This window comes from Cherax quadricarinatus, chromosome 39 (assembly GCF_038502225.1).
Source record: "Cherax quadricarinatus isolate ZL_2023a chromosome 39, ASM3850222v1, whole genome shotgun sequence".
Taxonomy (NCBI): domain Eukaryota; kingdom Metazoa; phylum Arthropoda; class Malacostraca; order Decapoda; family Parastacidae; genus Cherax; species Cherax quadricarinatus.
The window spans coordinates 4,648,978-4,664,250 of NC_091330.1; the positions used below are offsets into that span (position 1 = coordinate 4,648,978).

At 41.6% G+C, this 15,273-nt stretch overlaps 1 protein-coding gene across 2 annotated transcripts in view; it reads left to right on the forward strand.

Annotated features, from left to right (window-relative positions):
* Positions 1-15,273, forward strand: part of LOC128696289 (protein deadpan-like) — a 78,686-nt gene that overhangs the window by 12,412 nt on the left and 51,001 nt on the right. The gene's annotated exons all lie outside the window — the stretch shown is intronic.

Below are 15,273 nucleotides of genomic sequence, written 5' to 3' on the forward strand. Positions count from 1 at the left end.
GGATTATAAAAACCCCCCCCGTGGTTTTTTAGGACACAAGAGCAAGCTTGAAATGGATTGTTTCGTCTGATGAGCTGATCAATCATGAGAAAGAGCTTAACCGCGTTGTTTTGCTGGGGTTTTGGGGTGGGGATGGACAACAACAGTTACCCCATGCTGAACGACATTGTTTATATGCATGAGTAAAACGGCGTTATGAGGGGAGCATTCAGCTGGTAGCTTTTTTTAACGGGCGCCCCCGGTACCACCAGCTGTTTGACGGGTATGGCCCTGTGGGTTTTAAGAACAAAGAACAGCACTGCAAAAGGCCAGGGCCCCATGCGGGGCAGGCCCGTTTTCCCCAACCAATGCCCAACCTAGTCAGGTCAGGTCACATTGATTTAAAGGGAGAAAGGAAAAACCGCCCCAGGGGTTCGGGTCAAACTCCACCCCCCCAAATCCATCTTAACCCAACCTTTTTTTAAAACAAAAGTTCGGGCCTCTATAACTAATTTGCCCCTCACCCAAAAATCTAACCAAAAAATATTTTCCTATACCCTTTCCCTGAATCTGAATTTTCCAATTTAAAAACCATTCCCAGAGTCCTGTCTAGGCTGATTTTTTCCCCAAACTATTTTCCCCCTTTATTTTTTCCCCTTCTTCCATTTATACCCAATCTATCCCCTAATTCTTTTTCCCTAGAGGTGCAGTTGGGCCCTTTACATCCTAAAGGGAAGGTTTTTGATACATGGGACAATTTTGTCATCCCCCTTTTGCTTTTTCCCAGAAATTTATATCCATTCTGTAAAAGGTGCCCAAAACTGTGCAGAAACTAAATTTTACCCAAAAATTTTAAGGTTGAAGAACAACCTGGGATTTATTATTTATTTTTGATATGAAGCCAAATTTTTTATTTTATTGCGAACCTTGCATTTGCTTGGTTTCCAGTTAAACCAGAAAAATTTTTTAACAATATTAGATTCTTTAATTTATAATGCAGATTTTGTCCGTCAACATTTAGAATTTTGATTTTCTTTTTAAAATTTTCGATTCCCCACCACTGATCATTATTAAATCTTTGGGTGCCGAATGCCCCCTGAAAAACCCCTTTTTTGGGTCGGCAACGCATGCCCCTTTTTCCCCATTTTGCGTTTTAGATTGTGAACAGACCCAACAACCCCTGGAACACCCCTCCCCTTCACCACCCCTTTTTATAAACCTCTTCCTTTTTTAAAACCTCACCCAAAAAAAATTTCTATTATTCTTTTTTTTTCCTCTTTTCTTTCCCCTGAAAACCTTATTTCCCATATCAATTCTATTTTTCCCCCTTACCTTAGGAAAAATTTTTGGAAAAAAATTTTTAAACCTCTGAGATTGTTGTTAATTTATGTTTTAAGGTGGTGCTGCCCCAATTATTGTTTCCCAAAAATTTTCCCAAAATTTGGGGGGTTACTTTTGGTCTATAGTTCCGGACCTGTCACCTTTTTTGAAAATAAACTTTGCCACCATATCTGGCACCACCTTTTTGGTGATATGTTGAAAGATTAAAAAGGTGTCAAGCCCTTTTTAAATTCCCTTAAAACCCCTCAAAAAAGTTCATCAGGCCTGGGGGATTTTTATTTAATTTTCTATTTCCAAAGGAATGTCATTGTGCCCCAATAGAACAGTTTATTATCGCCCTTTCATAATTTTCATTACGGGGAATTTCCCTTTTCCTCCTGAAAACGAGAGAAGTGGTTAAAAATTCTACAATTTCATCACTTCGTAGCTCCCAGGAATTTTTAGTGGGTATTTTGCCCCTGATCTTCTTCTGATACCTGAAAGAATTTTTTGGGTTAGTTTCGATTTTTTTCAACAACCCTCATAATCTCTTTTTTTTCAAATTTCCCCTTTATTTCTCTTTCTGAATATACGATTTCAATTCCCCCTCTCCTTTTGATTTGTTTATGCCTCTCTTTAAATCAGATATTTTAATCTTTGTTCATCCATTTGGGATCATTTTTTTAGTTTCCCCATTTGGGAAATAATTTGTGAAGCTAGAACATGCCCTGGAAAGCTCATATCGGCCATCACCACCACTGCCCCTTTGGGTCATTCCATTCAGCCCACCTAAGAAATTTTTTCAGTCCTTAAACCACCCGGAAAAAAGTCGGGAGGAGACTTGATTGCCTTTTTGGGGAATTTTCCATGATATTTTAAAAACTGGGATTTGTGATCATTTTCCCCAAGCTCATATTAACCTCAAGATTTTTAATTAGGTTTCCTACCAAAAACCCGTCAGGGGGTTTTTTCCCCAGTTGGTTGTCAAACTTTTTAAAAAACAACCGGGATGTATCAAGAAAGTCACCTGACTCTAAATTTCTGTAAATTTCCGTCAATCTTCTAGTTAAAATTTCCCCCAAAACCCCTTTTTTTCAGGATCCCTTTTAATTTTCCATAGAAGTTTATGCACTTATCAAGATTTGGGGCCCAAAATCACACCAAAAATTATTTTTTCTCCCTCAAACTTAACAAACAGTTAGTTGCCCTTTCAATTAATATCCTAAAAAAAATTAAAAATTTCTCTGACATACATCGCTCCCCACCCCCTTTTTGTTGACCCTGTCAGTGTGGAATAATTTATACCCTTTGATGTGACATTCAGAGGGCATCTTATCTTTAGTTGACCGGTCTCTGTTTGTAATATCTTTTCTCCTGCACTTCATTTAAACTTAGCTCATCTATCTTATTTTTAAACCCCGCTTTAGTATGAAACTAGGGGTGTCCTTGCCCCTCGTCCCCTTGTTTGCGACTATTTTGCTTTATTTATAATAGGGGTCCTTTTTTTACATTTATTTTCCAACCCAAGTTTTGCCTGCTTTTTTCCCCCCCCATACCTCTATCTTCCATCAGTTTAAAAAATTTGGCATTTCCCAAAAGGTTCAATCGAGTCTGCAAATGCCACCCACCCCAGAGAGATGACCCCCCCCCTTGCCCTATCATGTTGGATAAAGTTGTTCCCGTTGTCAATGAATGGTTGATGTTCCTTGCAGTATCTGTCTAGCCAGCAAATTTTCACCAAACCCAGAAACCATTCATTTCTCTCCCTTTTAGGGAAAATGCAAAGATTGGGGGCCCTCCTTGACAATAAATCTATAGCTGACCTGTACTTATCTAAGGTCTTCTCTCCCCCTTCCCAAAATTTAACCCCGATTGAGAAGATAGGGTGTCCCCTTACCTGGGCATGTTTATCCAGCCTGTTTAAAACTCCCCAAAACCAGCCCAGGGGAAGCCCCTTCTCATCCTTTTCCTTTAAAAGCGGTCTGTATCTTCCTGAGAGTCCCAAACAGAATCCCCCTCCATTGCGGGGGAGAACCCCTTACCACTGGCCATAAAAATTCATCCTGAAGAACAGAGGGATTTCCCCCAGATCTTCCCTCTTTCCTTACCGAGCCTTTCCCTTACGGGAAATTCCGCCACTTGGGGGTGCGGGCTGCACTCCCCTGGAGCCGTTCTGCCACCCCCAAATACAGCCCCCCGAGACAGACTGCAGTTAGTCCGTGACACATAGATACATGTTAGTCCGTGACACATAGATACATGTTAGTCCGTGACACATGTCACAAGTTAGTCCATGAAACACGGACACATGTTAGTCCTTGACACAGACATATGCACAGTGTACTATGTGTCATGGCTTTTAATTTCGCTGTGTCACTACATAAATACTCTCTGTGCCTGACTGGGTTGAGCTCCAGTTTCTGGCCCTCTGAAGGGTGTTGATTCACACTTCCTGGGCCTTTTTTAAGGGGTTCTAATCAACGGATGCATGACTTCTGTTGAGCTCAGGTGATTGGGTCTCTTCAAAGTGTTAGTATCCAGCTCATGGACCTCTTGGGAGCGTTGAGTTATAATAATATATTGTAGTCATATTGAAGATTAAAGCGCTAAACCCGTAAGGGAACGGGAGTAAACAAATTTCGTTAGGAAGGGGAAGATAACTCCATTTAATTGGATCAAAAGCTCTTTATCAGTATCAAAGCTCCCTTCTTGAAGGGTCTCCCGGATACTCGAAAATATAATTCAGTATCTGTGTCGCCCCATAAATGTGCTGACATTACACTGGAAATGACCCTCCGAACTTCAAGGCAAAGAAATAAGCAGAAAGAAAAAAAATAGTCGTATCAGTGGTATTCGCTGTCGAAAAAGTTCTTGGCTTGGCCATGAAGATCGGGCTCAGGGATGTTGTTAACCAGCAGTATGGTTCGGTGCCTCTTGTAGGCGTCCTGGTAGAGGAAGGTTTTACCCTATTGGCAGTGCTGCATGTCGAATTTGTTTAGCTTAACGATTACTTTTTCCTTCAGATGTGTACGGTTCACATTTTTTGCGTAATCGCAGCGATCGAGGAAAAGCTGTAGTTGCCTGTGATTGTTTTTGACGAGTTTAAGACCAAGGCCGACGAAAGGACTGGCTTCCTCCTCGTTTAACATGTCCTCTGTCTTCCACCTGTGTCCCATGAAGTCCCACAATGCATTATTTTCGGAGGCCACGCTGTACATGTAGTAAGTGTTGAAATTGATATATCTGTTAATATGAACATTACTAAGTTCTATGTCCGGAGAGAAGCGTCCTTGTCTGTACACTGCCAGGTGACTGTTTGTTCTCTCTATAGTGAACCACGTAAACACTTCCAGCGGGAAAGGATCGCAGGTCTTGTTGACCTTGGTGAAGTCTTCCACCACGAAGCGGGCCGTACACAGCACCATGCCGTTCGTTGACTCGGCGAGGGTAATCTCTACGTCGACGTATATGTCGAGCGCGTCGTGGAGGAAGAGAGTGGCCGATCCCTGAGTGCTCACTCCGAAAACATTGATGTTCGTCCCGTTCACCGTGCGGAGGTGCGCATCCTGGAAGAAGTACTGGTAAGACTGTGTGTTGCTGCCTGGGGTTGAGATCAGCTCTTCCGTCCTCAGCATGACGATATTCATGGCTTTATCAAGGGGCGGCTTCTTGTAGGCCAGAGTCCACCTGGCACATCCCACCGACAACAACAGCGCTAAAGAAATCGGAATTCCAAACATGGTTAGAAATAAAATAGAATTTTGAATTTTTGAAGATTATGGTATTCTCCTTAGTGTCTCTTATGGAAGTTGAGCTACAGCTCCTCTTAAACATTTGGATGTGCATGTGTTGTGGTACTGGATGATTTTCTAGCATCGCGCTGCGACCGAAACACATCTAGATCTTTAAGATGTATGCTTAACGCTGAGCAGTATTGTTCTAACGATGTGTAACTCAGTCGACTGTCTTTTTCATGAAGTATTTATTTCCAGTATCCTAGTGCTCAGTCAATGGAAATAGAGAACCCCAGTGGAATATTTACTGGGCTTCCACACTGGAACACATGCACCCTGGGATCCCTCAGAAGAGAGAGAGAGAGAGAGAGAGAGAGAGAGAGAGAGAGAGAGAGAGAGAGAGAGAGAGAGAGAGAGAGAGAGAGAGAGAGAGAGAGAGAGAGCACACACACACATTCGGAAAAACCAGTGGAACACACAAATATTCGGAGCCACCAATGGAACAAAAAAAAAAAAAACATCCGGAGCCACCAATGGAACACACAAATATTCGGAACCACCACGATTCATCAGAAGGCCATTGCCACCCTAGAGTTTGAGAATCCGTAACCTAGACTCCAGATTTGGTAAACACGGGACCACCTAGTGCCGTAGTGTGTTGATCTAATTCCGGGTGTTGAAGTCTTCACCGTATACCTTTCAGCTGACGTCCGCTTTTACTGGATTCTAGTCATCACTGAGACGCGAGGCAGGGAGGCTTGTGTTGATGCCCGAGACACGTCTGTCTCGCTCATCCATGCTTACTTAGCCTTGGCATACCTCGAGAGCATTTACATTACTACACAGCAGCGGGGCTGAGTTTCTGATCGGTCTTTCTGATCTATGTTTTGCGATGGTGTGCGCACCATGTTGTGTGTGGGTATAGAGTCTATGATATCGGTCACGACTCTTGACGTACAGTCAAGAGTCGTGACCAGTCGTTATTTTGCCTTTCGATATGGTGTATGGAGCATACCTCTCCCACTTTCAAATCTGACACGTTTCATTTATTTACCCCGTTGCTCATCTTTTATTTCCCTGTTTTTATCTATGCCTCCCATCTTAGTGTCAGCGGCCTTTATATCCAATTTCTTTATTCCCTTCACATATCTTGGAAAAGTATGTTTACAAGAACGGAACTAATTTGTAGTTTGAAGGACAGTTGTTGTGTTTGCTGCTACAATTCACACACAATATGTACAAAAAGAATTCCATGAGTGTAGCGTCAACTGCTCCTTAGCCTGGTTGTATCCAGAGTGCCCAGAACGACGTGGATCTCAGGGATACCGCATCGGATCACTTGTCTGATCACTGCTAGCTTTGTTTACGCATTAGATAGCTCATATACAAGAGGTTTACTACGAATCTTTGGACCATTACAAAAATGGTATAGAAAATGAGAAGATGAGGAATTAGACACATAAGCAATGCATTGGTGTCTTTATTTGAAGACGGTTCAATAACCATTGTTTATTTTTTATTTCAATACAAAGATGATGTACGAGGACAGGGAACGATGAGGCAGAACTATACGCAAAACTATACGCAGAGGACAGTGTCTTCATATACCATCTCTGCACTAACTGAAAGTCACTGGTTGGCGAAATGTCTCCAAATATAGATACCCAGCTATTGGATGTGTGTCTAATTCCTACCCTATGAACCTGACTTTGGACAAAAGACAAAGCTAAAAACCCAGTACAGCATGGGTAAGCCAGCGGTCGTAACTGCTGCTGTAGTCCAACACAGCCATATCATCAACTCCGCTCTCTTTGTATACCGTGACACAACAATGTTGTGTTTCCTAGCCACGGCGCCGGTACCATTGAACTGGTCATCTTGTGAATATATAAATTGACCAGCCCCATTTTAGACAGTTTTTACTCTGATATATAATTATGCAATATCGTGACTTGGTCTGTCAACAGTGTTTAAAAACAATGGCAGATTTTATTAATTAGTATTGTATCCAGTTTACAAAGTCCTTGATTTACGTTCGGATTTTAATCCACACTAGATTTTATGCAACTTGGCGCCAACATTTCGCTCAAAACTTGCTTTTTGAGTGCTCAGCATCCAAAAATTATTGTTTAAAGATTATTATCCGGCTAGTTTTGTGTATGTAGTAATATTTATCTCTTCCTTGTTAGCTGTCTGTGTTTCTCATAAGCTCCATAGGATTAAAAAGAAATGAATTTTAGACTTAGTTAAACGTTTTGGAGATTATCTTTGAGATCACTTGTTACTAATAGTTTAAGTCTCTCTCTCTCTCTCTCTCTCTCTCTCTCTCTCTCTCTCTCTCTCTCTCTCTCTCTCTCTCTCTCTCTCTCTCTCTCTCTCTCTCTCTCTCTCTCTCTCTCTTTCTCTTTGTAAACACACACACACACACACACACACACACACACACACACACACACACACACACACACACACACACACACTTAAAATAGCCGTCGTCCAAGCAAAACAAGAGGAGGATCTGTTTAAGATGAGGTCCACAAAAACTAGTACCAGTGGTTGGGTGGTGGAGGGTGTTGGTAACCCCTCCCTACCACAGTGTTGGTAACCCCTCCCTACCACAGTGTTGGTAACCCCCTCCCTACCACAGTGTTGGTAACCCCCTCCCTACCACAGTGCTTCTGACCCCCTCTTTTCCTTACTACAGTGTTGGTAACCCCCTCCATACCACAGTGTTGGTAACTCCCTCCCTACCACAGTGCTTCTGACCCCCTCTATTCCTTACCACAGTGTTGGTAACCCCCTCACTACCACAGTGTTGGTAACCCCCTCCCTACCACAGCGTTGGTAACCCCCTCCCTACCACAGCGCTGTTGGCCCCCTCTCTTCCCTACCACAGTGCTGCTAACCCCCTCTCTTCCCTACCACAGTGCTGCTAACCCCCTCTCCTTCCTCCCCACCACTGTGCTGCTGACCCCAATCCCGCACTATATATACCCTCGCGCACCATTTATACCCTCCCACACCATATATACCCTCCCACACTATATATACCCTCCCACACTATATATACCCTCCCACACCATATATACCCTCCCACACTATATATACCCTCCCACACTATGTATATACCCTCCCACACTATACATACCTTCCCACACTATATATACCCTTCCACACTATACATACCCTCCCACACCATATATACCCTCCCACACCATATATACCCTCCCACACCATGTATACCCTCCCACACTATACCCTCCCACACTATATATACCCTCCCACACTATATATACCCTCCCACACTATACCCTCCCACACTATACCCTCCCACACTATACCCTCCCACACCATATATACCCTCCCACACTATATATACCCTCCCGCACTATATATACCCTCCCACACTATATATACCCTCCCACACCATATATACCCTCCCACACCATATATACCCTCCCACACCATATATACCCTCCCACACCATATATACCCTCCCACACTATATATACCCTCCCACACTATATATATACCCTCCCACACTATATATACCCTCCCACACTATATAGACCCTCTCACACTATACCCTCCCACACTATATAGACCCTCCCACACTATACCCTCCCACACTATATATACCCTCCCACACTATATATACCCTTCCACACTATACCCTACCACACTATATATACCCTCTCACACCATATATCCCCTCCCTCACCATATATATACCCTCCCACACCATATACATGCCCTCCCACGCAATATGTACGCTTCTACTCGACATTAATTTCCCTTCTGCTAGAGGTGTGTGGAGCTGAATAGTCGCGAGTGGAGAGAACTGTGTGGATAATATGGATGCTGGAGAGGAGCTTGGTTAGAGGGGGACCTTGACGGAGAAGTGTCTAGGTAGAGATGAATGATGGTGAGCTGTTAGGATGTAGAAGGGAATTTGGGATCTAGAGAGATAAACAGAGAGAAAGAGAGAGGTGGAGATTGAAAAAATGTGAGTATTGACAAAAGCATGAATAAAATGAGCCGGGAATGAAAGATAAAGAAAGGAGGAAGGGCACAGAGAAAAAGTAATAAGGGTGTGGAAGGAAGGGTATAGAGGAAGGGTGTGGAGGGAAGGTGTTAATGGAAGGTGTTGAGGAAGGGAGTGGAGGGAGGGCGTGGATGAAGGACGTTTAGCAAGGGTGTGGTGTAAGGTAGACGAGTGTCTGCCTGTTGTGTGGGTAGAAACTCAGGGTCAAGCAGTCTGTGTGTGAGTCAGGCAGCATCCTCCCTCCTCCCTGAGAGAGAGAGAAAGAGAGAGAGAGAGAGAGAGAGAGAGAGAGAGAGAGAGAGAGAGAGAGAGAGAGAGAGAGAGAGAGAGAGAGAGAGAGAGAGAGAGAGAGAGTAAATAAAATTAAAAATGATCATTAATATTATCCTAAAAGAATGGTTTCCTTACATCCTTGCGGGGTGTTTTAGTTCCCTTAACCATTACCACAATCAACGGTGAGTAAAAAGATGCATTCAGCCAACGGAGAGGCTTCACTAAGTACTTAATTAAAGCCGAATGTCTTACGTCTTACTAATAATAATCGTATTTTCTTATGTCTTAACTACTTCTCGGCTGAGTTATATTTCAACTACGATCTGCAGGAGAGAATCTGGCGAATCACTTCTGGTGCTGGCAGTCATAAAATTACTCCCTTACACTTTCTAACAAACTTCTCGAGAGAAAAAGTGAACCCCTTCCCCTTGAAGGACGTCATAACATACAGGACACTGGAGGTTCATTTGAAGGCTTTGCAGGACTTACCTCACATCATCAAGCAGCTCAGTGGTACCTGTAAGACATGTTTTTACATTTAGTTCGTAATCTGGTCTTGAGGAGTCGAAGGCTGAAGATTAATCGTATGAGGGGACTAGCAAAGGGTGGCAGCCCTTGACTGCCTGATGCCTTGAGTGTGGTGCCTTAATGCCCTTGATCCAGTGAATTGGAGCTATCCTTTCCTTGGATCAAGCCTGATCACCTGCCATTTCCCAGGCGTATGGTCATATACATTGGTGTGCTCGGGTCGCTACGTGAGGCGAGAAAGGTATCCCCAGTTCCATGTACGTCAGTGTACGCAAGTCCCAGCAGCTGTTTCTCGTAAGTTTCAAGCGATCTAGAAGCCGTAGATCAACGCCTTCAAGAAGTCCATGAGCTCGAAGTCAACTCAAACACCGTAAAAATTTGAGAGATCTTACAAAGTTACGATAACCTGAACATGCCCATAAGGCCTAAGAGATTGTTTATTATTATTTTAAATCTACGAATCATATAATAAACACACAGATAACTGGGAGAGAGAGAGAGAGAGAGAGAGAGAGAGAGAGAGAGAGAGAGAGAGAGAGAGAGAGAGAGAGAGAGAGAAATTACTACATGTGGAAGAGAAACATAATATTGATTATGAACATAAAGTCAGTGGGCTGGAACATACAAAAAATAATTTCTGTAAGAAGTATACCAAGTTGTGTTAAAAAAAAGGTGTAAATTTGCGACTAACCAGACAACATTACGAAACTAGAGGCCCCAGACTTGTAGATCAACGCCTCGTTATGAGGCCCAGGAGCTGCAACTCAACGAGCCATGCACCGTAAAGCAGAAACCACTGTATTTCCATCACTCATCGACATTATGGAGTATTTTCCGTAGAGCTTTATATTTAGAAATTTCAACTTGGAGGGATGGAGTGAGAGAGTGAGTTTCGGTTTTCGAACGAACTTAGACTCGAAAATCAATAGATTTTTTATGAAACTCTCACCGATTATTTCACCGATTATTCCAAGTGAAACAATGTTTGAAGTGCTAAAACATCTCTTAAAACACCTCTAATGCTATAAGAAACTTGCATAAGAAACTATATATTTATTATTATTATTATTATTATTATCGGCTGTTTCCCTCCTAGGTAGGGTGGCCCCGAAAAAGAAAACTTTCACTATCATTCACTCCATGACTGTCTTGCCAGTGGCGCGCTTACTACAGAATGCAGACACTGTACTTCCCATCTCCAGGACTCAAGTCTGGCCTGCCGGTTTCCTTGAATCCCTTCATAAATGTTACTTTGTTCACACTCCAACAGCACATCAAGTCCTAAAATCCATTTGTCTCCATTCGTTCCTAACATGCTCACGCATGCTTGCTGGAAGTTTAAGCCCCTCGCACACAAAATCTCCTTTAAGCCCTCCCTCCAACCTATCCTTGGCCGACCCTTACCCTGCCTTCCTTCCACTACAGATTTATGCACTCTCAAAGTCATTCTATTTTGTTCCATCCTCTCTACATGTCCAAACAACTTCAAAAATCCCTCCTCAGCCCTCTGGATAATAGTTTTGCTAATCTCGTACCTCCTCCTAATTTCCAAACTACGAATTTTCTGAATTATACTCACACCACACATTCCCCTCAAACACGACATTTTCAGTGCCTCCAGCCTTCTCCTTGTTGCAACATTCACCACCCATGCTTCACACCCATATAAGAGCGTTGGTATAAATATACTTTTATACATTCTCCTCTTTGCTTCCATGGACAAATTTCTTTCTCTCCACAGACTCCTTAGTGCACCACTCACCTTTTTCCCGTCGTCAGTTCTGTGATTCACCTCATCTTTCATAGACTCATCTGCTGACATGTCCATTCCTAAATATCTCAATACATTCACCTCCTCCATACTCTCTCCCTCCAATCTGATATCCAATTTTTCGTTATGTACTATATACCTATTGGTAAAAAAAGTGAAAAGATAGAGTGGTAGGGGAAGTGGAATAGTCAAATGGGTTCAGGAAGAAATCCAAATATCCTTACTCCAAGCCTTTTTTATCCACTTCTCCGAGGCTGTGGGTCCCACCATTCGTATTAGAAGTGGACCCCATCTATATAAAAAAAACTAGCGTGTATTGCATTAAAAATTAACAAAAAATAACAGAAAAACATATCATAGCATCAATAAATTGTAAAATGTAAACTTGCGCGTTTACACCACTTTAAAATTTATTCTGGGGTGTGATATCCTGGTCTTAGACCGAGCCGCGGGGGCGTTGACCCCCGAAACCCTCTCCAGGTAAACTCCAGGTAAACCCGCAGGAAACTATGAAAGAATAGTCTGGCCACTTAAGGCTGTATGGCGTTGTTTAAATTCACAGAATTTTTGGTAATTAGTCAAAAAATATTGAGAGATGGAAATTATTTGCAAAGATAACAAGACTAACCTTAACATATATTATTTAGGCTTTTGCAAATGAAAGAAATATATTAGGCTTTGCAGTTGCTATTTTACTAATTCAAATATGTGTATAGTACCTGCCCTTCTGGATCAGATTGTTGGAATGAGCATTATACCTGTGTGGGACATTGTAGTGTTGGTGGCTCGTTCCTCCGTCTCCTAACCCGCGAGGGTAATTTTTTTTCCACAAGGACGGGTTCGTCTGCTATAACTGTGTGGGTCATTTAGTAAAAAACTTGTTAAGCTATATATATATATATATATATATATATATATATATATATATATATATATATATATATATATATATATATATATATATATATATATATATATAGTGAAGGGATTCAGGGAAACCGGTTATTTTCTTATAGTCGGACTTGAGTCCTGGAAATGGGAAGTACAATGCCTGCACTTTAAAGGAGGGGTTTGGGATATTGGCAGTTTGGAGGGATATGTTGTGTATCTTTATACGTATATGCTTCTAAACTGTTGTATTCTGAGCACCTCTGCAAAAGCAGTGATAATGTGTGAGTGTGGTGAAAGTGTTGAATGATGATGAAAGTATTTTCTTTTGGGGGATTTTCTTTCTTTTTTGGGTCACCCTGCCTCGGTGGGAGACGACCGACTTGTTGACAAAAAAAAAAAATATATATATATATATATATATATATATATATATATATATATATATATATATATATATGCAAAACAACCACTCTGAAAGAATAGAGAAATTCCAAGCACTTTCGTGACTACTCACATTATCAAGGCATAGTTCCTTGATAATGTGAGTAGTCACGAAAGCGCTTGGAATTTCTCTGTTCTTTCAGAGTGGTTGTTTTGCATATTCTGAAATCACCTGTTTACTGTGATCTTATTGCATATATATATATATTTATATATATATATATATATATATATATATATATATATATATATATATATATATATATATATATATATATATATTTTTTTTTTTTTTAACAAGTCGGCCGTCTTGGGTGTGTGTGTGTGTGTGTCTGTGTCGTCCCGAATAGGCAGAACTTGCGATCTTGGCTTAAATAGCAACGCTCATCTTGCCATATAGGACAAGTGAAAATTTGTGTATGCAATAATTTCGCCAAAATCATTCTGAACCTAACGATAAAAAAATATATTTGAATATGTTTGTTTAGTACTAAATTATTGTGAACGTATTTAAAATATATTTAGTTGGGTTAAGCTAAAATAAATTGCTCTTTTTATAAGAAGGTTAGGTAAGTTTTCTAAGATTTTTTTGGTCCGAAATTAAAAAATTTTACATTAACATTAATGAAACAAATACATCTTTAAACGTATAAGAGAAAATTTTGGAAAGGACTTCATTTTAAATGAGTTCTTGCTAACTGTCCAGTTTTACATATTCAGCACAACATATATATATATATATATATATATATATATATATATATATATATATATATATATATATATATATATATTATATCTACGTCCACAGCAGGACTCGAACCTGCAAACACACAAGATTAACCATGGTTGCCCGAAATGCCCTGCATGACCAGGGTTTTTCTATACAGTATATGTCAGCTAGGTCGGTGTAAGTTGTGTTATATATTTGTGAAAAACAGATTATTATTATATTTTTGTAATAGTATGTTTTATCATATCTTCTTGTAGAGGAGACCAACTACTGGGTCTCATAAAGTTCTTTTTGTGAGGTAAATGGCCACAGACGCAGCTAATGTGACATTTTATTGTAATCACAATAAAATGTCCCATTAGTTCCATCTGCGTCCATTTACTTAACATTTTGTCGGTAATTCTACCATTATTATTAAAGTTTTGTTTATTGGTTTCTGCACAGTGACGACGAGATCAACCAACCCTACTAACACTCTCAACTGAGTAGTTGAAATATATATGAAACACCTCGGAAAAGGCAACTTTCTTTCCTGTGATCACTCTATTTTTCAGCGTTTGATTTGGTTGAGCTGCAGCTCCTGGGAAACTTGAAGGTATTGATGTATGGTCCTGGGCACTTTGAGGATCATTCCTACATTATGGTGGTTCATGGTATACCTCTCTGGTACCTGGAGGGTATTCCGGAGATCAACGCCCCCGCGGCCCGGTCCACGACCAGGCCTCCCGGTAGTGAGGTGGTACAGGGTGTGGTGGGGCAGGGTGTGATGGGGCAGGGTGTGGTAGTACAGGCGTGGTGGTACAGGGTGTGGTGGTACAGGGTGTGGTGGTACAGGGTGTGGTAGAAGATTGAGACACTTATGCAACATATGGGAATCATTTATCACATCTGCCAGACACTGCATCATAATGGAATCTTGATACAAATAATTATTCAACCTTGTCCAACCTTTGGACGAAGACCTACTTCGACTAGTGGATGGTACCACTATGACCCCGCCGCCTCCTGCTTCGCCTCACCTGACTAAAGTATACAAGCCACGTCTACGGCCCTATGCTGTACTTTCTACAAAACTGATGGACTGAACACATCGACTCCAGGCTGAGGGATTGATTACCTAAAACTCCTCCTCTCCTTACACCCTTCTGATTTATACTGGACTGATGAAGCCACTGTGTGGCGAAACGTTTCCTCAATAAAGATTCCCATATGTTGCATAACTGTCTCAATCTTCTACTTGTCGGTGTTTTAAACAATTTATCACACAGGGTGTGGTGGTACAGGTGTGGTGGTACAGGTGTGGTGGTACAGGTGTGGTGGTACAGGTTATGCTGGTACAGGGTGTGGTGATACAAGGTGGGGTGGGGCAGGGTATAGGTAGATTGGACAGTGAGCTGTGGTAGCCTTGGGCTAGTCACTCAGTCCGGTTTGTGACCTTGCCTCAGGACTTGGGGGGGGAGTGGATGGTGGACGTCGCTGGGTTGGACTAGAAGGTTAGGTTTTTCCCTTATAATTTACCCTTCCCAGTCCAACACCCACTCTTGAATCCAACCCCTTC